We start from the raw sequence: 26,747 nt of genomic DNA, 5'->3' as shown, positions 1-26,747 counted from the left end.
TCTGCACTGCTGGTAGACCGATCCCAAAGCTGAAACACCTTTAAGAGACGGTCCTGGCGCTTGCTGGTTCTTCTTGGGCGCTCTGGAACCTTTTTGGCAACAATGGAACCTCTCTCCTTGAATTCCTTGATAATGCGAAATATTGTTGTCTGAGCTGCAATCTTTATAGCTGCGATACTCTTCCATGTTAGGCCAGTTTTGTGCAGTGCAATGATGACTGCACGTGTTTCTTAAGAGATAACCTTGGTTAACAGAAGAGAAACAATGATGCCAAGCACCAGCCTCCTTTTAAAGTGTCTAGTGATGTGATTCTTATGTAATCATGACATGATCTCCAGCCCTGTCCTCATCAACACCCACACCTGTGTTAATGGAGCAATCACTGAAACGTTGTTAGCTGCTCCTTTTAAGACAGGCCTACAATGAAGTTGAAATGTGTTTTGGGGGAAAAAGTTCATTTTCTAGGCAAATATTGACCTTGAAATTAATTTCTGTTAAGCTGATCACTCTTTATAACATTCTAAAGTATATGCAAATTGCCATTATAAAACCTGATGCAGTAGACTTTGTAAAACTTAACATTTGTATCATTCTCAAAACTAATGGCCATGACTGTAAACTGTGTAAGAAGACAACATATCCCAGTGTGGATGGATCTCACCCAGACAGTAATTAAAAAGTGGATGCATTTGGGGAGGGAGGTCCTCTAGAAAGACCTTGTAATACAAATAGGTGAACCTATCCAGCTCAGGGGATTTTGCCTTTGGAAGTATCTTTACAATCTCATTGCGCTTTGGTGGGATATCATTCTGGCAAAATCCGGTCGTGTGCCCCAAAAACCCTTGTTAAATGCGTCGGAAATGCGGTCCACGGACCCTTAGTAAATGTGCCCCGTTAAGTCCATTGTAATGAAATGGTAATCTTTATTCCACTGTATGGGTAATGTGTGTTTAATGAGGTCTGCCGTATCTAAAACAAATAATTTGAGAGTTTTCACATATTTTTGAGAAAAATGTCGACATAGTGTCAGAGGTTAGCTGTAAGGGAATCAATCCCTGAGATGATAGGCCTCCCTGGTGGTTTCATCGCATATTTATGCACTTTTGGTAAATAGTAAAATAAACCTGTAACTCGTTTCTCAATTTGTAACTCCTTCTTGTTTAATATGCCTTCCTTGTGGCCCTTATCTAAGAATGTGTTGAGGGATTCTTTGAATGGTTTCCTGGGGTTGGTGTCTAATTTCTGATAAAAAAATCGGGTCTGCCAAAAGTCTGCAGGCCTCTGCCACATAGTCAACCCTATCAAGAAGACATATAATAAGAAAAAAGGTTCACATACCCATGGCTTATCTACAAGCTGGATCCTTTCAATATGGTGCTTCTACAGCGTCTGGCATATAGAGCAAGTCCAAAATTTTCAAAAAAGCCGGAGCACATTTAAGATAAAATCCAAATAATTTTATATCCTTAAAAGTTTGGCACTGGTCATGTGCACTTCTATGCACATGACCAAGGCAAAACTTTTAATAGATATCAAATAAAATTTCTGTGTGTGCCTCAGAAGCGGTACGCGGTAGCCGGGATCCTGCAGTAACAGCCGGGATCGCTATAGTCCCTATCCCGGCTGTTTAACTGTATAGACGCCGCAGTCATAGTGACTGTGGCATCTACGGTGCATCGGCGCGGCGTTCGGCACCCTTCGTGCAGGAACCGGAGGTGCCAATAGTTACCATGGCAATCCAGAGGTCTGATAAGGACCCCAGGGCTGCCTGTAGTAGCTGCCTGTTAGGATCGTGCACTGTGCCTGATCTAACAGTGGAGCTGTCAGCCTATGCAGAATGCATAGGCTGACTATGTAGTATGCTGCAATACATTAGTATTGCAGTATATTACAATGATCTGATCACTTGTTCATGTCCTACCCTGGGACAAAATAAAACAGTAAAAAAATTTAAGTGAAATTAAAATAAATTATTGAAAAAGAATAAAAGTCCCCTGAAGTCCCGTCCCATGCAATAATCAAATAAAACATAAAAAAAGTGAAAAATCACCAAAAAAACACAACATATTGTGTAGTAACAACCTGTCCAATAAAATTAAATTGTCACTAAACCCGTGCAGTGAATGCTGTTAAAAAAACACAAAAAAACTCACAAAAATTTTAAAATTTTCACATTTTGACCACATAAAAAGTGCATAAAAGTGATCAAAAAGTAAAATTTACGCCAACATGATAAAAGAAAAAGTACAGCTTGTCCTGCAAAAAATAAGCTCTAAACCAGCTCCGTAAACAAAAAAATATAAATGTTCTGATCATTGTTTCTTGGCAAATTTCTCACAAAATGAGTTTTATATTCTGCATAACAAGTGAACCATAAATAGCCATATAAATGGGGTATCGCCATAATCGTGATGACCAATAGAATAAAGATAACACATTATTTTTTTGGTATGGTGAACGTCTGGGGAAAAAAAATGCTAAAAACCATAGAGAAGAATTCATGATTTTTTTAACCACCTCCAAGAAAGTGTTAAAAAAATCTGATTATTAGCTTTTGAACCCAGTGTAAATGATGTACCTGAAAAGTGGATCTCATCCACAAAAAAAATTATCCCCCATATGTCCAAATTACTAAAAAATAAAAATTTTATAGCCTGTACAATGTGACAATGTAGATCTGCTCTGAATGGCGCCTCCTTCCCTTCTATGCCCGGCCATGTGCCCGTGCAGCAGTCACCACCACATATGGGGCATCCTCATAATCGGGAGAAATTGGGTGTCAAACTTTGTCGAGTTTTTCGTCATTTAATACTTAGTAACAATTTTTGGCCAAGATTACTAGTCTAAAAAAAATTACAGCTTTGAATTACACCTCCATTTTGTTTTACCTCCTGGGTAGCATCTAAAGGGTTAACACACTTCTTAAAGTAGATTCTTTACACATTGAGGGGTGTAGCTTCTAAAATGGCGTGATTTATGGGTTTATACTGATATTTAGGCCTCTCAAAGTCACTTAGACCTGAGCATGTGCCTCTAAATAAGGGGTTTTGGTGATTTTCATAAAAATGAGAAAAATTCCACCCACAATTCTGAACCTCCTAACAACCTAGAAAAGAGAGAGGATGCATAAAACCCTATGCCGGTATAAAGCAGACATTTGGGAAATGTTAGTTATAAAGTTACTTGGGTGCTATGACTATCTGCCTGAAAAGCAGAAAATTTTAAAATTTGAAAATGAATAATTTTTAGAAATTTTTGCCAAATTTAAATTTTTTCATGACTAAACACAGAGATGTAATCAAAATTTTTCTATTACTTTCAAGTACAATGTGTGACGGAAATACAATCTCAAAATCCCCTGGATATGTTAAATCTTCGCAAAGTTAGAACCTCCTATAAAGACACAGGGCAAATTTTAAAAATCAGGCCTGGTCCAAAAGGTCTAAAATGGCTTGGACACAAAGAGGTTAAACCAGTAGATTGCAACAGCTATCTGGATTTAAAAAAAATGGCTTACAAACATCTCTTTCGGTCAGTACAAGCGCATTAGACGTAATTGTACTAATGGCTCAGATTATGTACTGCAGAGCTAAATTTTAAGTGAAAGGTTTTGCAAGAAAGGTAACCCCACACGCCTCACACACGAAGTCTGTACACGCGCAGGCACTCTGACCCAGGAGGATTGTCTAAAACATAAACAAACAGAATCGAATGTGAATCCACATACCCTTAACTTCATACCTACATTTTCCAATGAAAGCAAAGTTAGCAGATGTACGGAAACATCTGCAATGTGTTCTTCAGTGAAGAACACATTGCAGATGTTTCCATACATCTGCTTACTTATCAGAAGACATTAGTTCAGAAAGGTGTCACTGTTCTTCACTGTGTTTTCTTAAGTAAAAGCTCTATCTCGAGCTGGCAAAATACTCGTCCGAGCAACGAGCCGTTTCGAGTATACTAATACTCGAACAAGCATCAAGTTTGGACGAGTATGCTCGCTCACCTCTATAGACGATCCATTGCCATCGAGAAAATCATTTTAAAATCGCCTCCCAGTACCAACGCAGTTTGGAGTAGTGTCTGTATTTTTTGCAATACACGTCTCAGAGAGGCGATTTATTGTATTGGTGCATACACATCACATAATATGATAGGATGTCCCCTTCCCTTTAAAGTAACATTGGGAGTCCAACTGTGAGGTGGAAATTATTATGGAGCACCTACGTGATTAGGTTAGCAACTCCTGCTCTCTTTCGGTCATGGAAGGTATAAGGTAGGTAGGTATGAGGTAAATGGTGTTGAGCAAAATTAAAAGTCCCTGTAATTGCACTTGCTATCGCATACCGGGTCATCCTTAACAAGGGCCAGAAGGAGAATTAGATTGCGAAGGCCTGGGCCCTGAAGATTGTCTCTTCCTGGAGCATACTGGTTGTGGCGCTGGGTTATTCAGCACTTTCCAGAAGTGGGGCAGATCAGCATATGAATGGGTGGTCGCTGAGCTGCCATCCTTGTGATCAATCAGGGCAAATGGGTAGCCCCATCTATATGGCAATTGATGGTCACTAAGCACAGTGATTAGAAGGCACAGATGCCTCTGCTTCTGCCTGATCCACAATAGGTCTTAATACAGTTGAATGCGGGTCCCCACAAAGTCTAAAGTCGTAGCCACCCTCCCTTTTGCCATAATCACCTATTTCACTGTAAAATCATAAATGCAGCATATCACAACTCTTGGCTGTTGAGTAATACTTGAGGCGAAGTGCTCTGTGCCCCTGGTCTAGCTCCATCCTAAGGGACCCAGGCCCCCCAGTAACTTATTAAAGAGTTGCTCCAATGGCTGCAGGGTATCTCCATCTGAAATAGTCTCTGGCAGTCCCCTAATTTAGATGTTATTACGCACCCGCGATTGTCCAAGTCCTGTAGGTGGTGCTGCATAACCCTGAGGTCTTCACAGTGTTCAACCACTGGAACTGCAAGACATACTGGCCCACATTTATGAAAAATAGTGCAAACTGCACTAGGTACAGTTTGCCTGTGGAGTGTGTGGGGTGCACCAGAATCATGAATTCTGTCACCCTGCACTGCTCCGACAGACTGGACCAACTTTTTTTGGTACAACATTAACATAGGGTTTCATTGATGCAGAGCTCTGTTGTTAACATTTCATTTATGAGGTGAGGCCTCTGCTGTGGCCATTTAATTAAACAGGACTTTGCTGTGGACATTTCTTTAAGAGGTGTCTCTGCTGTGGCAATTTCATTAAAGGGGGTGCTCTGCTGTGGACATTTCTGAAAAGGGGGGCACTGCTGTAGACATTTAATTAAAGGGGGTCTGTTCTGTGGACATTTTATTTAGGGGGGCTCTGCTGTGGACATTTTATTAAAGGGGGGCCAGTACATGTTGCAGTGCTGCTGCTGTGTCGTTGGCAGTGAAGATTAGGTCTCAGGGCTCGAGGCCGGTTTGGACGCTGGGCGGGGTCATGGCCCATGGGACGCTTAATTCATCACTGCATTCGAGGGTTTCCACCCTTATGGCAATATGCCTAAAAACTTGTTGAACTGCTGATTTGTATACCCAAAATTGCTGTTCTTTTTTTGTTGCTGAAGTTACTAGCAAGAACTCGGTGTAAAATCCACATACATTATGGAGTGATTTTTGCTCAAATCCCAGGGTGTCCATGTTGGGGGATCTGTATACCCAAAATTGCAGTTCTTTTTTGTTGCTGAAGTTACTAGCAAGAGCTCTGTGTCAAATCCACATAGTTGCTGCAGTGATTTTTGCTCCTAATCAGGGTGTATGTTTATAGCGCAAATTTCAATAGTTTTTTGTTGCTAAAGTTGATAGTAAGAAATATGTGGCAAATCCACATAGTTGCTGGAGTGATTTTTGCTACAATTCCAGGGTGTCCGTTTTGGGGTACCTGTATACCGCAAATTTCAAAAGTCAGACAGAAAGGCAGGTGGAGCAGGCAGAGTTCGCAGCACAGTAATGGGACGTCATAGCAGGAGTCACTCTGTGAGGCCAGAATTGCCAGTGTCATCTAGTGGCAGTGTGTTGATCAGCAAACCAAAGGTTGTCGATTGGTTGACTAGTTCATCCACTTCCTCCCAAATAACATCTGACAACTCCAGCATAGAGTCATTGGCTTCGTCAGATACAATACTTAGTTGGCATGGCCCAGGAGCAGGTCAGCAGCCCTCATCTGTCCTCAACCAGCCACTGTCCTGTTCATTTCCCTCAGCCAGAGATCTACTACGTGGTCAGGGCTTAGCGCCACTATACATCGAGGACGAAGTCTTTGAGGACAGCCAGCAGACACTTGCAGTGAAGAGGGGGGGCAGACATCGGCTGCTTCGTGCAGTAGGCGAGAAAGTAGGGATGTGGAGAGTGGCACGGGAGGTTATGTTGCACTTGCAAGTAGTCAGGCTGTGCATACTTAGACCGTTGAGGAGAATAGCAGAGACAAGGAAACACAAATCGATGATAATGTAGCCGATCGCACTTGGGAGCCGGGTGAAGCAAGGGCTTCATTATCATCGTTGGGAAAAGAGGTTGTCAGCTTGCTCGTCAGGCAGCAAGTCGCTACTGTGGCAAGTCGGGTGTTCTGATGGCCACGCCCCCCCATTTCCGTCGCATGCATGCCAGCGCCAATGCGCCACAATCTGATCGAGTACGCCAAAAACCCGGGGCAATTTAGGTAAAAATGGCGCAAATCGGTAATATTCTGGAAACCCGACGAAAAAGAGCGGTTCAGGCCCTTAGTAAATGACCCCCAATGTTTTCAACCGTTGGAATTAGAGATGAGCGACCACTAAAATGCCCAGGTGCACGTTATTCGAGATGAACTTTTCCCGATGCTCGAGTGCTCATCTCAAAAAACGAACCCCATTGAAGTCAATGGGAGACTCGAGCATTTTTCAAGGGGACCAAGGGTCTGCACAGGGAAGCTTGGCCAAACACTTGGAAACCTCAGAAAATGATGGAAACACCACAGAAATGGACAGGAAACAGCAGGGGCAGCATGCATGGATGCCTCTGAGGCTGCTTAATCGCACCATTATGCCAAAATTATGGGCAACAGCATGGCCATGACAGAGTGACCGAATGAGGCTAGATAGCATCTAAAACATCCAATAATTGACCCTGACACTATAGGGAATGGCATGCAGAGGCAGTGGCAGCAGCGGCAGGCTAGAGAGTGTCATGGCGAAATACCCTAAATGGACTCAGGCTTCAAACCAATGGGTGGCAGAGAGGAACCAAAGGAGGTGAGCAAGAAGCGCTGAAATGATTTCCTATGTCAACAAAAGGTTGACGGTATATTTAGTCGATAACACAGCATGGTGGCGACATAGTGACCAAGTTCCATAACGTATCTGGTGAAACACCCGAAAAATTAGCCTGACACAGCTTGTTTGATAAGGGGACGACATGTGGAGGCAGCCATGGAGACGACTTCCATGATTAAGAGTGACAGTATAGGGCATCCATATTGCTTCTATGATTGAAACTTCAGGTCTGCAGCATGGCGGCGACAGATGGGCCGCGTTCCATTATGTATATGGTGAAAATTCTGCCTGACATAGCTCATTTGATAAGGGGACGATGTATGAGGCAGTAAAGTAGTAGTAGATTAAAGGTGCTGCAGTTAAAACTATGTTAGTTGGATCTTGGGATGGAGCTGGCGGTCCGCTGCCAGGCGAGCTTTCTCCTGTCCAAGCCCCTGCTTCTCAGCTCCTCCCCACCCAAAATGGGCCTGGGGGCCAGAAGCGTTTAATTTGAAAAAATTATAATTTTCAAAGAAGGCGGGGGCTACAAACAGCACTTCTAAGAACCTTTTGTATAAGATCAAGTGTAGTACTGTTCTTATAAGTAATTGGCTTGGTTATGACTTGAGGGGAATGTAAACAGATGCGCAAGAAGCGCTGAAATAATATTGGTAAATGATAAAAGTTTGGCACTATATTTTGTGGATAACACAGCAGAGTGGCGACAAAGTTAACAAGTTTGATGTGGAAGCCATGAAAACAGCCCAAAATGTATGGAGGCAGCTATATGGATGACTTTGGGAGGCAGCTATGGAGACGATGTGTGGAGGCTGCTATGGAGACAATTAAATTTAGATAGTAAATACCTTATCTTCATGTTGCTGAAGTTAGGGACTTGGCACGTAGCCTGCCATATTCAAAATCTAGAACTACTCCATAATTAGCATATTACCACAAAAGAAACGGAGATATAGCGTTCATATAAAATCAATACATGTAAATCTTAATTTTTGACATAAGACAACACAGAATTGTACTGTCATACACTATTAAAATTAATGAATTGTGCAGAGGTAATCCAAAACAAAAGGTCCAGAGAGACAAAAGCCCACATGACTGCATACTGGGGTATATTGCTAGATTCTATGGTAAACACATCAATATGAAGTAACAAACAAGTGTCCTACCCATTGTGTGCTGTCTGTGGCTGCCTCCCGGACTCCCCAACGCGCGTTTCGCCCACGCTTTCCCCTGAGGAAGCGTGGGCGAAACGCGCGTTGGGGAGTCCGGACACCTCTTTACACACTTCTTCCACTACGTCAACAATGTCATCATCACCCACAGACTGCGACCGGTGGAAAACCTGGGCTTCGGGAAAGAGCTCAGCAGCAACCGGACAAGTGGTTTGTGACTCTGGGAAGGGTCCAGAAAACAGTTCCTCAGAGTATGCCGGTTCAAATGCCAAATTTTCCTGGGAGGGGGTAGACTGAGGGGAAGGAGGCTGAGGTGGAGGAGCTGGAGGAGTGCTGATTTCGGTGACATGGGTGGACTGCGTGGAAGACTGACTGGTGGACAAATGGCTAGAAGCATTGTCCGCAATCCACAACATCACCTGTTTGCACTGTTCTGGCCTCAACAGTGCTCTACCGTGAGTCCCAGTAACTTGAGACATGAACCTAGGGAGTGTAGCTCTGCGGCGTACCCCTGCTCCCTCATCAGCAGGTGGTGTCTCACCCCGCCCAGGACCACGGCCTCTGACCCCTGCAGTAGTTGGATGCCCACGCCCTCATCCTCTACCCCTACCCCTAGCCCTCGGGTTCAACATTTTCAAAATTAAAGTGTAAACTGTAAATTTTTTTTTGTTTTTTTGTGTGTTTTTTTTTTTTTTTTAACAAAACGATCAGAAGAAATCACACAGCAACCACAGAAGCTGATGATGATTGCTATGGCTAGTTTCTAACCTACACTGACAGCACACAACAGGATTTTGTGCTGTGCCTGTGATGACTTTCAGTTTTGCAAGCAATTAAAAAAATATATATATAGAAACCCTATTGTAGCCCTAAGAAGGCCTGTTGGGTTCTTGTATGGCTAGTTTCTAACCTACACTGACAGCACACAACTGGATTTTGTGCCGTGCCTGTGATGATGACATTTAGTTTTGAAAAAAAAATAAAATTAAAAAAAAAAATCGTCAGACTGTGCCTATTTCAATCAAACCCCTAATAAATTGTCCCACTTAGGTGTTTGAGATGGATATGTTTGTCACTAAGAGCTAAATAGAATATTCGCAAGTCTCCCTGCAAATTCGTCACAATATGGTGCTAGCTGCACTACTAGTGCCAGCAAGCCCAGCCACAAGCAAAGAAAAAAAAAATTCTAGCCCTAACAAGGGCTGTTGGGTTCTTGTAGACTCACTCCTGCCTAACAGTAAGCTAATATAACACCCTAACGCTATCCCTGCAGCATCAGCAGCTCTCTCCCTAACAGCATCCAGACAGAGAATGATGCGAGCAGCGCGGGCAAGGGCTAGTCTATTCCAGGGTTACCTGATCAGGCCAGCCAACCACTTCTATCGACGTGTAAGTGTACTACGTCATGCTGGGTGGAGTGCAGAGTCTCCTGGCTTGTGATTGGCTCTGTTTCTGGCCGCTAAAAATCAAAACGGCGGGAGATGCCATTTTCTCGAGCTGGCGAAATATTCGTCCGAGCAACGAGCAGTTTTGAGCATCAAGCTTGGATGAGTGTGTTCGCTCATCTCTAGTTGGAATTCCAGCCTCAATATGTTAGACCACCTGTATGAACAGAGAGAAGCCATCAATTATTTTTTGATGATGCAAGCAGACAGGAGTACTCCCTTGTTTAACTTTCATGTCAGCCACTGGCATCTCATGCGTGACACCTGCCATTGGCTCAGGCCCTTTGAAGATGCCACATTATTAGTCAGTCGCCAGGACTATGGGATGAATAACGTCAATCCACTGCTTCAGTCCTGGAACTAATGCTGCAAAATCTGTCTGGTCACGGCACTGTAGAAGTGACGACTACATCTCATGGACACATGAGTCCGGTGAGGGCTGAACTGGTGGAGGACATTGGAGCACAAGCAGAGTCTGGTGAAATTCATGGTTTTTCTACTCAGGTTACAGGAGAGGAGTAGCAGGAGCACCGTGGCAGTATACAGTGCAGATGGAGGCTGGGAGTACCTCAGAGTCACTTACACAGATGACCTGCAGCATGCTGCTTTGCCTAACTAGTGACAGCTGAATAGTCAACATCCGGCATAGGGAAGACTTTCTGCTCACCACGGGTCAAAAATGGGTGTCTTATTTCCAGCTGCCAAGAGTGAGGAACAACTGGCATACTATAGAGAAATACTGTGCAGACAGTTTGCCGCTGCCTTTGTGCGCCATAGTCCATCCTCTGTCAGGTCTGACCAGGGGATTCCTGGCAGTCATTGCTCTCGTACTACTGCCATGGCTGCTGTAGGGAGATAGGGGCTAGGAATAGTAGCAGCTCCATCAGCAGCAGCTTAACTCTGGAGTCCTTAATGAGCAGCTTACTTCACCAAACTAATGAGGACGGTAGCTGCCACTTGCAGCGGGAGATGGAGCAGACCCTGCACCAGCAGGTGGTGGCCTACTTGGACAGTACTCTACCACCCCAGGTAGAGGATCCCCTGGACTACTGGGAAGCCAAACTTGATGCGTGGCCACAACTTGCGGAGTTTGCAGTAGAGAAGCTGTCCTTCCCGGCCAGTAGTGTGGCATCAGAGCAGGTGTGCAGTGCGGCGGGGGTCATCTTCCCTCCACGCAGAACCCACTTGTTCACCCGTAACCTTGACCTTTGTCAAGATGAATCAGGTGTGGATTGGCCAGGATTTCAACAAACCATAGCCTTATGCATCAGATTAGATTAGCCATGACGCCTCTTCAAACATTGATAAATGAGTAGGTATTCTAACTACCTGCCTTAGCCACTATTCTGAGGCTCCCACCCGCCAGATGCCACACAACTGCTGCCAATTGCTCCATCTGCCTCCCACCATCTTTATCAGGGACTGTAATTGTAATCCACCTCCAAACTCTGTCATTGTGCCACTTTCCGACCTCCTGCTGCTGCTGGCACCTCCACAGTCTGTCATTGTGCCACTCTGTGGCATGCCATGTTGCTGCCAGCTCAAGAATTTGTCATTGTGCCACTCTCTGACCTCATGCTGCTGCCACCTCCACACTTTGTCATTGTGCCACTCTGTGGTCTTATGCTGCTGCTTCTGCTGCTGCCACCTCCAGACTTTTTCTTTGTGACACTCTGTGGCCTACCATGTTGCTGCCAGCTCCAGAATTTGTCCAGAATTTGCCTACCTCATGCTGCTGCTGCCACCTTCACACGTTGTCATTGTGCCACGTCAATGCAAAATTACTGCTGACAACCTCTCCACTCTTTTGGGGGGTTTCTACATGTATTCGCATTTAACAGAACAGGTTCTATAGCAATCTATGGAATCATCTGATGTCAGTGTAAAAAGAGTGCACTCTTTGAAGTTATAGTGGGGTCTTGGCCCTCAGCTCAGTCCTTTCGAGCTGGCACAGACATTACCTTGTCAGGCTGCATTCCTGCTTCAAGTTGGCCCCTGTAATTGTCCATGGAATTGAAGAGTGAAGCGAATCTAAGAGTGGTGGCTGTCATGTGCGTGTCATACTAAAACACAGCATTGTTTGAAGACCAAACCACGCTCCCTATGCATATTTAAGCATGGCACAACGTTCTAGAACACCCTTCAGGCTCTCTGCAGGCAGGAATTGTCTGTTTTTTAACATGATTCAACATGATTCGATTCAGGTCAAACCAAATTTTTTTGAAAAATGGGGGGAACCTGGTTGAATCTAATTTTGAAAAATTCGCCCATCTCTACACCCAAAACTTTGCCCTTAAAGGAACTTCCACTAAATGTGGGTGATTCAGGTGGTCCAATGGCCACCTGAATTGCTCACAGTATCTGTATCTCCGGCTCCCCGGCTTTTCCGTGAACCCGCTGCTGCTTTTACAGCCGATTCAGAGAACTGAGAAGTGTCCAATAGACTTCAGCCTATGGCCGAGAGTGGAGAACGATAAGTTTCCTGCTCTGCCATAGACTATTGGGCTTTAACAAGATGGTGGCACTCTGCTGCTGGCGGAGCAGTGACGTCACATTGCGTCGCCAGTGCCAGTATGCTGACACCGCGAGGGAAGAGAAGGAGGTTGGCATGCATCGAGGGGAACAGGGGAAGAGAAGTACAATTTATTATTTTACCGGGGGCTGGATATAATTATCACAGTGGGTAGTATATAGTAAATATGGGAGGAATATAAATAATTAGACAGGCTGTATATAGTTATAAGGGGGCTGTATATATAGTTATCAGGGAAGGGCTGTTATAGGGAGGCTGTATATAGTTATTATAGGGGGCAAGATATATTTATCACAGTTGGCTGTTTTTATACTTATAACTGGGGGAAATCTATATATACGTATGTATTACAGGGGAGCTGGCTATATATTTATTAATAGCAACATCACCCTTAATTTGCTCCTGCTGATACTTATTAATCAAGTGTGGCAGCTATACAGCAAATACACAGGGATGGAATTAAACATAAGTTGCAGTATGCAGGAGTATAGCAGCCAAAATTAAACATGGGCCTTGTAGAGGATCAAGAACTCCTAGTTGGTGGTCAGTGTTACTTCTGCTGACTGGCTGCCCCACCAGGGGCAAGACAGGGTAGGATGGTTCCCTAGATCCCTAATTAAGAATATCTTGAGGGTTAATACCCATGGTTGCATAGAATGGTGAAATATCAGAATGAAGCATCAGAGTTATTTGTAGCAACAACAGCAAGTCAAAAATTGAAATGGCAGGTGGTGTGGCTTGGTCGTCCTGAAAAATGACTGTGTGAGGCTAGAACTCCACAATAAGACAGCTCTGTCGTAAAGCTTACCTCTTACCAGCGGCAAGCAAATCTCTTGCCAGGGTGCTCAGGACTTTCTGCTAGCTTATGGTGCCACCAATAGCTAGCTGCTCAGAGCCATGGCAGTAACCCTGATGCGTCAAAGCAAAAGAAACACCTATACGGGCTCCCCAGCTACTCCCGGCATCTCTGTTCGAAATTTCAGAAAAATAGAATTAGCCAAGATGGCCGCATTGAAGCAGGGGAAATGTCCCCCGCGTAACACTGGCGGCCCCTGAGCTCACAGCAACATCTATGGCTATAACACTGCAACAGGTATAAAAACAAATCTAAAGATAGTTAGACCCCAGAGCTGAACCATGGGTTTCTAATGTCTTACAATAAGTGGAACTGATGGAACCTTGGAAAACAGACGTCTTTGCAACATTTCAGACATTCATCCATTTTAGTGGTATCAGAAAAGAAGCTAAAAAGGATGCTGGAAGCTCATAGAAGTTCCATAGCTTCAAATATTATCAAACTGGTTGCTCTATTTCAAACCAATATTGTGGAAATGCTAGAAGTAGTATCACACATGGAGTCCAAGACGGCGGAATATGGGTCTACGCTTAACCATCTGGTTGATGGACAGAAGGTGCTGAAGGAGAAGATATCACAGCTACAAGCCAAGATTTTTGACTATGAAGACCATAACAGGTGGAATAATATTAAATTCTGTGGTATCCTGGAAAACATCCCAGTGTATCAACTGTGTGACTATGAGCACATCAGGTCCCAAAGCCAAAGAATCTGCCATACTTGGTGCTGAGAGATGTGTTGGCATGCTTTCTATTATTCTTGTCAAGGATCAACTGCTGGCTTACTTTAGAAAGTACCTCTGCCAGCACCATATACCTCAATAAATTGTATGCTGACTTATCTACAGCAACATTAAAGGCCACATGGGCACCTCAACCCCTCAGTATTTTGCTCTGCTAAAATGAAATCTCAAACAGATGGGGATTCCCAACTAAATTGTTGATAAAATACCAAGACATAGTGTGTGTAGTCACCTCTGTGGATGAGGGGGATCAACCTTCTTGAGTCATGGGATCTTCCAACCAATGAGGCTTGGATACTTCCAAAGGGACCGACCCCATCATCCATGGAAACCATGACAAAGGACTTTAATACCTGTTCGGGTAGGTTGTTGGCTAATGTTTTTCTTCAAGGGGGGCTGTCTGATTGTGGAACTCTTTTTCAAGTTATTGATGCACTTACCCAAAACACTTGAGTATGTTTTGGTACCTGAAATCTGTTTGTTTTTCTTGTGTTCTCATTTGTCTGTAAAATTGTACTAACATATGTACCCCATTTTTAGTATCTATTTGTATCCGGCACTGCCTAATGACTTACCGGACAAGTATTGTTAAATTAAACACCACACCTTCTTTGCTCTTTGGCTTCCATTCATATCCAATTTAGAGAGATCCTGTGTAAGTTATGGGCCTCAAAATACTTTTACTTAATGTCAGAAGCGTCAGCAGCCCCCATAATGGTCTATGGTGTGACATGAAGCCCAACAGCAGAAATCTGCATTCACGAGACCCATATTGTGAGGAGATTCCCACCCCCTCGTCATCACAAAATTTCTCCAACATTATCTCTTCCGCCTGATAATGGGGTCCTAATTGCTTTCCACAGTTTTCTAGCCCTTACCATCCACAACCAGATAATTGACCCCCATAATTGATCCATAGTGGTGGTCTGCACGCTTAATAATGTGGTCCTCTATGATGTATGGTGAACACTCCATGCAGAAAAAAGAGATTTCTTATATAATTTGCCTAAACATCAGGTATACTCCAGAATTTATATCTTCCTTTCGAACAAGGATTGTTAGAATTGGGTAACACAAAAGACAGGGGATAGTGTGCCCCGAGCTTGCCCCAACCTCTGTCCCTTCCTATAGCCCCCCCACGCTAAACCGTGGGGCGACTACTTGAAGACTCGAAATACACTGCTAAGTGTGGGAAGGGAAAACACAAACAGACTGACAAACATAAAACACAAAAGAATGGTTAACTAGCCGGAGTCACAACAAGAGGGTACGTCAATAGCAAAATCAGTAGGCAAAGAGTCAATGTCAAAAACGAGCCGAGGTCAACAACGATACAGATACAGATACAGAGCAAGTCAAACCTAATGCTGAGCGAGTGGAGAAGGGATTTCAAACACTGGCACAGGTGACTAGTGAGGCTGCAATTTATGCAGCCAGAACCCCACCTCCAGAACCTGATAGGAGCTGGACAACTACTGAGAATTAACGCCTCATGGTGCAGAATAACCAAGCACAATAGCAGGCACCATGCAGAGGTACCACAAGTCAGCAGTTCAGAACACAACTCCTAGACAGCGCGAGATCTCAGCAGCCGCTGTCCGGGACGAGAGGAGGAGTTAGCGCGGACACGCGCTGGAGGTTGGAGAACACTGCTAGCACCACCAGAAGAACCAGAAGTACCAGCATTCTCTCCAGCAAACCTGACAGTACCCCCCCCCCCCCCGCGCGCTGACGGGGGGGCCTTCGGACCCCTAGATCGCAAAGATGGCTTCTGAGGATAGGCCTGATGAAACAACCTGAGTAACCGCGGAGCATGAACATCTCTAGCTGGACCCAAGACCTATCCTCAGGACCAAAACCTTTCCAGTGGACCAGGTACTGCAGGGAGTTACCTACCCATCTGGAATTCAAGACCTTTTCCACCTCAAACTCCAGATTCCCCTCCACAATAGATGGAGAAGGAGGGTCAGGAAGAGGCAAAACAGGCTCAACATAGCGCTTCAGGAGACTCTTATAGAAGGTGTTATGAACCCGCCACCCTGCTGGAAGAGTAACCTTGAAGGAAACCGGGTTAACAATTTGAGTAACAACAAAAGGACCAACGAACCTGGGCGCAAACTTCAAAGAGGGGACCTTCAATTTAAGATTTTTTGTGGATAACCATGCTTTATCCCCCACCACAAACGTATCGGAGTTAGTGCGCCTTCTCTGAGCCTGTTGGACCATAGAATTTTGTGCCCTCTGAATATTTTGCTGAACTTGTGACCAGAGCGTGCGCAACTTGGATGTAATAGCTTCCGCCCGAGGAATGTTAGAGACAGGCACAGATGAAAAGGAGAAACGAGGATGAAAACCATAATTGCAGAAAAAGGGAGAAACCTGAGTGGAAGAACTACAGTGATTATTAATAGCAAATTCTGCCAACGGAAGGAATTTCACCCACTGGTCCTAACTGTCCGAGACAAAGAGTCGCAGATATTGAATCATCTCCTGATTCATTCTCTCAGACTGACCATTAGTCTCAGGGTGAAATGCCGACGAGAATGACAAATTAACTTCCAGTTTAGAACAAAATGCTCGCCAAAATTTGGAAACAAATTGTACGCCCCTATCTGACACAATATCATCTGGTATACCATGGAGGCGTACAATATTCTGTATAAACAATTCAGCCAACTCCTCAGCTGAAGGTAACTTTTTTAATGAAACAAAGTGTCCCATCTTAGAGAAACGGTCCACTACCACCCAAATCACAGCATACTAGAGATGAGCGAACATACTCGTCCGAGCTTGATGCTCGTTCGAGCATTAGCGTACTCGAAACTGCTCGCTGCTCGGACGAATACTTCGCCCGCTCGAGAAAATGGCAGCTCCCGCCGTTTTGCTTTTTGGCGGCCAGAAACAGCCAATCACAAGCCAGGAGACTCTGCACTCCACCCAGCATGACGTGGTACCCTTACACGTCGATAGCAGTGGTTGGCTGGCCAGATCAGATGACCCTGGAATAGACTAGCCCCTGCCTGCGCTGCTCGGATCATTCTGTGTCTGGATGCCGCTAGGGAGAGAGCTGCTGCTGGTCAGGGAAAGCGTTAGGCTGTTCAATTAGAATAGTGTTACGCAGCCCTTCTTAGGGCTACAATAACGTTATACTTTTTTTTTTTTATTTGCAGCTAGTACCATATTGTGAGGAATTTGCAGGGGGACTTGCTACCGTTGTGTTTAGCTCTTAGTGACACACATATCCACCTCAAACACCAAAGTGGAAAAATTTATTAGGGGTTTGATTTCAATTAGGCACAGTCTGCCATTTACTTTTTATTTTACGTTTATTTTTTCATAACTCAGCGTCATCTCATCTGGCATAGCAGTGTGCTTTCATACTTGGCTAGAAAATAGCCATAGGAGAATCCAAACGGCTTACTTAGGCCTACAATAGCGTTATATATATTTTATTTCTGGTTGATCTGCTGGTGGCTGTCCTTGCTGCAGTGCATCTACTACCATATTGTGAGGAATTTGTAGTGAGACTTGCGACCGTTGTGTTTAGCGCTTAGTGACGCACATATCCATCGCAAAGACCGAAGTGGGAAAATTTATTAGGGGTTTGATTTCAATTAGGCACAGTCTGCCATTTACTTTTTATTTTACGTTTATTTTTTCATAACTCAGCGTCATCTCATCTGGCATAGCAGTGTGCTTTCATACTTGGCTAGAAAATAGCCATAGGAGAATCCAAACGGCTTACTTAGGCCTACAATAGCGTTATATATATTTTATTTCTGGTTGATCTGCTGGTGGCTGTCCTTGCTGTAGTGCATCTACTACCATATTGTGAGGAATTTGTAGTGAGACTTGCGACCGTTGTGTTTAGCGCTTAGTGACGCACATATCCATCGCAAAGACCGAAGTAGGAAAATTTATTAGGGGTTTGATTTCAAGTAGGCACAGTCTGCCAGTTTCTTTTTATTTTACGTTTATTTTTTTAATAACTCAGCGTCATCTCATCTGGCATAGCAGTGTGCTTTCATACTTGGCTAGAAAATAGCCATAGGAGAATCCAAACGGCTTACTTAGGCCTACAATAGCGTTATATATATTTTATTTCTGGTTGATCTGCTGGTGGCTGTCCTTGCTGTAGTGCATCTACTACCATATTGTGAGGAATTTGTAGTGAGACTTGCGACCGTTGTGTTTAGCGCTTAGTGACGCACATATCCATCGCAAAGACCGAAGTGGGAAAATTTATTAGGGGTTGGAATTCAATTAGGCACAGTCTGCCATTTACTTTTTATTTTACGTTTATTTTTTCGTAACTCAGCGTCATCTCATCTGGCATAGCAGTGTGCTTTCATACTTGGCTAGAAAATAGCCATAGCAATAGGATAGCATCGTTTGGTTTTAAAAACTAAAAAACACAAAAAAAGTTTAAAAAAAATTAAAGTTATAACTTTCATTTTCAAAATGTTTAATCCGAGGGCTAGGGGTAGAGGACGAGGGCGGGGACATGGGCGTCCAACTACTGCAGGGGTCAGAGGCCGTGGTCCTGGGCGGGGTGAGACACCACCTGCTGATGAGGGAGCAGGGGAACGCCGCAGAGCTACACTCCCTAGGTTCATGTCTGAAGTTACTGGGACTCGTGGTAGAGCACTGTTGAGGCCAGAACAGTGCGAACAGGTGATGTCGTGGATTGCCGACAATGCTTCAAGCAATTTGTCCACCAGTCAGTCTTCCACGCAGTCCACCCATGTCACCGAAATCGGCACTCCTCCAGCTCCTGCACCTCAGCCTCCTCCCCCCCAGTCTGCCCCCTCCCAGGAAAATTTGGCATTTGAACCGGCATACTCTGAGGAACTGTTTTCTGGACCCTTCCCACAGTCACAAACCACTTGTCCGGTTGCTGCTGAGCAATTTTCCGATGCCCAGGTTTTCCACCAGTCGCAGTCTGTGGGTGATGATGACCTTCTCGACGTAGTGGAAGAAGTGTGTAAAGAGGTGTCCGACGATGAGGAGACACGGTTGTCAGACAGTGGTGAAGTTGTTGTCAGGGCAGGAAGTCCGAGGGGGGAGCAGACTGAGGGATCGGAGGATGATGAGGTGACAGACCCAAGCTGGGTTGAGAGGCCGGGTGAACACAGTGCTTCTGAGACGGAGGAGAGTCCTCGACCAGAACAGGTTGGAAGAGGCAGTGGTGGAGCCAGACGGAGAGGCAGGGCCAGAGCAGGTGCATCAGCGCCAAATGTGTCACGTAGTGAAGCTCCCGTGGCGAGGGCTCCCGCGGCGAAGGGCTAGATTTTCAGAAGTCTGGAGGTTCTTTAAGGAAACACCGGATGACCGACGGACTGTGGTGTGCAACCTTTGCCAAACCAGGATCAGCAGGGGTTCCACCACTTACTAGCTTAACTACCACCAGTATGCGCAGGCATATGAATGCTAAACACCCCACTCAGTGGCACCAAGCCCGTTCACCTCCGGCCGTGCACACCACTGCTCCTTCCCCTGTGTCAGCTGATAGTCAGCCCCCTGCCCAGGACCCTGGCACAAAAACCCCATCGTCGCCTCCACGATCCTCCACAGCATCCACCAGCGTTCAGCTCTCCATATCCCAGACGCTGGAGCGGAAACGGAAATATAGTGCAACCCACCCGCACGCCCAAGCCCTTAATGTCCACATCTCCAGATTGCTTAGCCTGGAGATGCTGCCCTATAGGCTAGTAGAGACCGAGGCCTTTCGCAACCTCATGGCGGTGGCCGCCCCTCGGTATTCGGTCCCCAGCCGCCACTACTTTTCCCGATGTGCCGTCCCAGCCCTGCACCAGCACGTGTCAGACAACATCATCCGTGCCCTGACCAACCCCGTTTCTGACAAGGTCCACCTGACCACGGACACGTGGACGAGTGCTGCCGGGCAGGGCCACTATATATCGCTGATGGCACATTGGGTTAACTTGGTGGAGGCTGGGACCGAGTCTGACCCTGCGGCTGGTCATATACTGCCGACGCCGAAGATTGCGGGGCCTACCTCGGTCCAGGTGTTTCAGGCCTACTATGCCTCCTCCTCCTCCCACCCCTCCTCCACCTCCTCCTCCGAACTACCATCCGTGGGCATGGCGCCATCAGTCGCTAGCTCTAGGCACAGCAGCAGTGCCGTCGCTAAGCGACAGCAGGCGGTGCTCAAACTGCTGAGCCTAGGCGATAAAAGGCACACCGCCCAAGAACTATTACAGGGCATCACGGCGCAGACTGATCTGTGGCTGGCACCGCTGAACCTGAAGCCAGGCATGGTTGTGTGTGACAACGGCCGTAACCTGGTGGCGGCTCTGCAACTCGGCAGACTGACACATGTGCCATGCCTGGCCCATGTGTTAAATCTCATAGTTCAGCGTTTCCTCAAGACATACCCCAATCTGTCTGATTTGCTCATGAAGGTGCGCCGCATCTGTGCGCATTTCAGGAAGTCCAGCACAGATGCTGCCACTCTCAGGGCAGCGCAGTGCCGTCTCCAACTGCCCGCTCACCGACTGTTGTGCGACGTGCCCACGACTTGGAATTCAACATTAACCATGTTATCCAGAGTTTACCAGCAGCGCAGAGCGATTGTAGACTGCCAGATGTCAACTTCCACCAGAACTGGTAGTCAGGTCAGTCAGCTTCCTCAAGTCTACAATGAGGAGTGGACGTGGATGTCTGATATCTGTCAGGTGCTGAGTAAATTTGAGGAGTCAACACAGATGGTCAGTGGCGATGCCGCCATCATCAGCCTCACCATCCCGCTGCTTGGCCTGTTGAAAAACTCTCTGATCAGCATGAAGTCGGAAGCTTTGCGCTCGTCACAAGAGACGGGGGAAGAAGATTCCCTTGTTGATAGCCAAAGCACCCTCAGGTCTGTTTCTTAGCGCATATCGGAGGAGGTGGAGGAGGATGAGGAGGAAGAGGAGGAGAATGTTGGCGAGACACAAGAGGGGAGCATTGCTCAGACCTTCACTGTTCAGCGTGTATGGGCAGAAGAAGAGGAGTTGGAGGAGTTGGAGGAGGAGGAGATGGACAGTCAGGCCAGTGAGGGGAGTGAATTCTTGAGAGTTGGGACTCTGGCGCATATGGCAGATTTCATGCTAGGCTGCCTATCCCGTGACCCTCGCGTTCAAAGAATTTATTCCAGCACCGATTACTGGGTATTCACTCTCCTGGACCCACGGTACAAGCAAAATCTTTCCACTCTCATCCCTGGAGAGGAAAGTAGTGTGAGAATGCATGAATACCAGCAGGCCCTGGTGCACAAGCTGAAACAGTATTTCCCTTCTGACAGCGCTAGCGGCAGAGTGCGTAGTTCTGCGGGACAAGTAGCGAGGGAGAGTAGGCGAGCTGGCAGCTTGTCCAGCACTGGCAAGGGTACGCTTTACAAGGCTTTTGACAGCTTTATGTCACCCCAGCAAGACACTGTCACCTGTCCCCAGTCTCGGCAGAGTAGGGCTGATCTTTACAGAAAGATGGTGAGGGAGTACGTAGCTGACCATACCATCGTCCTAAATGATCACACAGCTCCCTACAACTACTGGGTTTCAAAGCTGGACATGTGGCACGAACTGGCGCTGTACGCCTTGGAGGTTCTTGCCTGCCCTGCCGCTAGCGTGTTGTCCGAGCGGGTTTTCAGTGCAGCTGGTGGCATCATCACCGATAAGCGTACACGCCTGTCGACTGACAGCGCTGACAGGCTGACGCTTATTAAGATGAATAAAGCCTGGATTTCTCATAATTTCCAATCTCCACCAGGTGAAGGAAACTCAACCTGAATAATTTATCCACTCCTCCTCCTCCTCATTTTCCTCCTTCTCCTCCTCTTTGTACACTAAAGCAGAGGAAACTGGCTATTTTTTGACAGGGCCCACTGGCTCTAGCTATAGTACTTTATGCATTTAATTTTTCTGGAGGGCCACCTACCCGGTCCTCTGTTTTAAACAATTTTTGGGACTGTCACATACAGGCACTCAATCTATTCAATTTTTCTGGAGGGCCACCTACCTGCTCCTCTGGTTTGAAAACTTTTTTGGACTGCCACATACAGGCACTCAATCTATTTCATTTTTCTGGAGGGCCACCTACCTGCTCCTCTGGTTTGAAAACTTTTTTGGACTGCCACATACAGGCACTCAATCTATTTCATTTTTCTGGAGGGCCACCTACCTGCTCCTCTGGTTTGAAAACTTTTTTGGACTGCCACATACAGGCACTATCCAAATTAAATTGTCTCCATAGCAGCCTCCACACGTTGTCTCCATTGCTACCTCCAAAAGTCGTCCATATAGCTGCCTCCATACATCGTTCCCTTATCAAACAAGGTGTGTCAGGCAGAAATTTGGGTTGTTTTCATGAATTCCACATCAAAGTTGTTAACTTTGTCGCCACCCTGCTGTGTTATCCACAAAATATACTGGCAAACTTTTATCATTTACCGATATTATTTCAGCGCTTCTTGCGCATCTGTTGATTACACTGCTGTGTAATCCACAAAATATACTGCCAAACTTTTACCATTTACGGATATTATTTCAGCGCTTCTTGCGCATCTGTTTACATTCCCCTCACCCGCCATATCCCAAACTTATAAGAACGCTACTACACTTAACTTGGTGGAGGCTGGGACCGAGTCTGACCCTGGGGCTGGTCATATACTGCCGACGCCGAGGATTGCGGGGCCTACCTCGGTCCAGGTCTCAAAGGCCTACTATACCTCCTCCTCCTCCCACCCCTCCTCCGAATTACCATCCGTGGGCATGGCGCCATCAGTCGGTAGCTCTAGGCACAGCAGCAGTGCCGTCGCTAAGCGACAGCAGGCGGTGCTCAAACTGCTGAGCCTAGGCGATAAAAGGCACACCGCCCAAGAGCTATTACAGGGCATTCCACATCAAACTTGTTAACTTTGTCGCCACCCTGCTGTGTAATCCACAAAATATACTGGCAAACTTTTATCATTTACCAATATTATTTCAGCGCTTCTTGCGCATCTGTTTACATTCCCCTCACCCGCCATATCCTAAACTTATAAGAACGCTACTACACTTGATCTTATACAAAAGGTTCTTAGAAGTACTGTTTGGGGAGTAGCCTAGAGACAGGGGCTTGGATTGGCGAAAGCTCGCCTGGCAGCGGGGCGCCAGCTCCATCTCAAGATCCAACTAACATAGTTTTAACTGCAGCACCTTTAATCTACTACTAGTTCACTGCCTCCATACATCGTCCCCTTATCAAACGAGCTGTGTCAGGCAGAATTTTCAGGTGTTTCACCAGATACATAGTGGAACGCGGCCCATCTGTCGCCGCCATGCTGGAGACCTGAAGTTGCAATCATAGCAGCGCAATATAGATGTCCCATACTGTCGCTCTTAATCATGGAACCATTTCCGTAAAAACAATTAAAAATAGAACCACTATGCTATTCCATTATTCCTAGGTGAAATATTCAAACAACCCGGCCTGCTTTGAAAATGATAATTTTTTCAAAGTAAACGCTTCTGGCCCCCAGGCCCATTTTGGGTGGGGAGGAGCCGAGAGACAGGGGCTTGGACAGGCGAAAGCTCGCCTGGCGGTGGACCGCCAGCTCCATCCCAAGATTAGGCAGCCTCAGAGGCATCCATGCATGCTGCCCCTGCTGTTTCCTGTCCATTTTGCCTCCACGATCCTCCACAGCGTCCACCAATGTCTCATTTCAACTCTCTATACCCCAGACGCTGGAGCACGAGAGCATATGCAGCACATCATCCCCTTATCAAACGAGCTGTGTCAGGCAGAATTTTCAGGTGTTTCACCAGATACATAGTGGAACTCGGCCCATCTGTCGCCGCCATGCTGGAGACCTGAAGTTGCAATCATAGCAGCGCAATATGAATGCCCCATACTGTCACTCTTAATCATGGAAGTTGTCTCCATGGCTGCCTCCACATGTCGTCCCCTTATCAAAAGAGCTGTGTCAGGCTCATTTTTCGGGTGTTTCACCAGATACGTTATGGAACTTGGTCACTATGTCGCCACCATGCTGTGTTATCGACTAAATATACCTTCAACCTTTTGTTCACATAGGACAGTGATGGCGAACCTTTTGGAGACTGAGTGCCCAAAATACAACCAAAATCGACGTATTTACCGTGAAGTGCCTACCTGTTCTTCCACATCTTTCAATCGTATTGGCCCCCTGAGACCACCAGTACAGTAAAAAGAAGGAGGGCAAATTTAGACAATCATTGTAGCCTCTTACCAGGGTCCAGCAAGATGACCTCCAAAGATAATGTCCACACCTTCTCACTTTTGCCACAGTTCCAAACAGCCAATGAAGTGTTGCTTTAAAATATCTCTGAGAGCAGCATCTATTTAGTTGGTTGGGACTGCAGGAAGATTTGGTGGATTTGGTCCTATTTGGTGAACTCTGTGCTGGGGTGATGGTCTGAGTGCCCACAGAAATGGCTCTGAGTGCCACCTCTGGCACCCGTGCCATAGGTTCGCCACCACTGACATAGGAAATCATTTCACCTCCTTTGGTGAAACCTGAGTCCATTTAGGGTATGTCGCCATGAGACTCTCTAGCCTGCCACTGCTGCCGCTGCCTCTGCATGCCGTCCCCTATAGTGTCAGGGTCAATTATTGGATGTTTTAGATGCTATCTAGCCTCATTCGGTCACTCTGTCATGGCCATGCTGTTGCCCATAATTTTGGCATAATGGTGCGATTAAGCAGCCTCAGAGGCATCCATGCATGCTGCCCCTGCTGTTTCCTGTCCATTTCCGTGGTGTTTCCATCCTTTTCTGAGGTTCCCAGGTGTTTGGCCAAGCTTCCCTGTGCAGAGCCTTGGTCCCCTTGAAAAATGCTCGAGTCTCCCATTGACTTCAATGGGGCTCGTTATTCGAGACGAGCACTCGAGCATCGGGAAAAGTTCGTCTCGAATAACGAGTACCCGAGCATTTTAGTGCTCGCTCATCTCTACAGCATACCCTTGAGATGCTGGCAGATCAGTGACAAAATCCATAGATACGTTAGACCATGGCCTGGTGGGAACTGGAAACGGAAGAAGAGGCCCCTCAGGACGTCTCCTGGGAGTCTTTCCTAGCGCACAGACCTGACAGGCTTGGACAAATGCGTGCACATCATTAGTCATGTGAGGCCACCAGTAACTTCTCTTTAAGAGATCCAAGGTACTCCGCATTCCCGGATGACCTGCCAATACTGAGCAATGCGTCTCCTCCAACACTCTCAAACGACAAGAAAGAGGAACAAATAATTTGCCTTCTGGAAGGTCTTTGGGTGCAAATTTTTGTCCTGCTAAAATTTGAGAGGAGAGGTGGGAGGAGACAGCTGCCAACACAACACCTGGAGACAAAATATTACTGTCCGTAGTCTCTGGAAGCTCAGGAGTCCCGAAGCTACGGGACAAGGCATCAGCCTTCACATTTTTTGACCCCGGTCGGTAGGTGACCACAAAATTAAAGCGAGAGAAAAACAAGGCCCACCTAGCCTGACGCGAGTTCAAGCGCTTAGCAGTATCCAAATATACTAAGTTCTTATGATCCGTGAGCACAGTTATCGGATGAAGAGCTCCCTCCAAAAAGTGTCGCCAGACTTCAAATGCCCACTTAATGGCAAGGAGCCCTCGATTACCAATATCATAATTCCTCTCACAAGAAGAAAACTTTCTAGAGAAATATGCACAGGGTCTGAGTCTGGTGAGAGTGGAGGACCCCTGAGACAACACTGCACCTACTCCAACCTCGGAGGCATCTACCTCTACAACTGAGAGAGGTCAGGTTGAACCAAAACCGGGGCTGACGAGAATGCCACTTTTAAAGTTTCAAACGCAGAGCAAGCGGCAGGGGACCAATTGTTTGGATCAGGACCCTTACGAGTTAGATCCGTGAGGGGTTTGGCGATCACGGAAAAGTTCTTAATAAAGTTCCGATAATAGTTAGCGAAACCCAAAAAACGTTGTAAGGCCTTAAGATTGGTAGGCCGAACCCAGTCCGTGAGCGCCTGAACCTTACTCGGATCCATCTGTACATCAGAGGGAGTAACAACATAACCTAAAAAGGAAACTTTTTGGACACAAAAAACACACTTTTCCAGTTTAGCGAAGAGATGGTTTTTGCGTAACCTGGTATGTACTTGGTACTTGGTATGTACTTGGTACCTGGTATGTTGCTGGTGAGAAACCATATCAGGAGAGAAAATCAAGATATCGTCTAGATACACCACCATAAACACACCAATGTAATCATGAAAGATGGAGTTCATAAACCCTTGAAAAACCGCTGGGGCATTACTCAAACCAAAGGGCATAACCAGGTATTCAAAGTGTCCCAAAGGTGTATTAAATGCGGTTTTCCACTCATCCCCTTCTCGGATCCGAATCAGGTTATAAGCCCCTCTGAGATCTAATTTAGAGAAAACTTGGGCCCCAGAAACCTGATTTAAGAGATCCGGGATCAAGGGGAGAGGACCTGAGTTTTTTACCGTTATCTTATTTAATTCTCGATAATCAATACACGTCCGTAAACCACCATCTTTTTTCTCAACAAAAAAGAACCCGGCCCCAGTGGGCGACTCAGAGGGACGGATATGTCCGATTGTCAAACTCTCATCAATATAACTCTTCAGTGCCTCCCGTTCTGGTACCGACAGGTTATTTATACGACCCTTAGGTAATCTAGCATCAGGAAGAAGGTCAATTT

The sequence above is a fragment of the Engystomops pustulosus genome, chromosome 5, assembly GCF_040894005.1.
Source record: "Engystomops pustulosus chromosome 5, aEngPut4.maternal, whole genome shotgun sequence".
Classification (NCBI taxonomy): Eukaryota; Metazoa; Chordata; class Amphibia; order Anura; family Leptodactylidae; genus Engystomops; species Engystomops pustulosus.
This window is presented reverse-complemented; position numbering follows the sequence as displayed.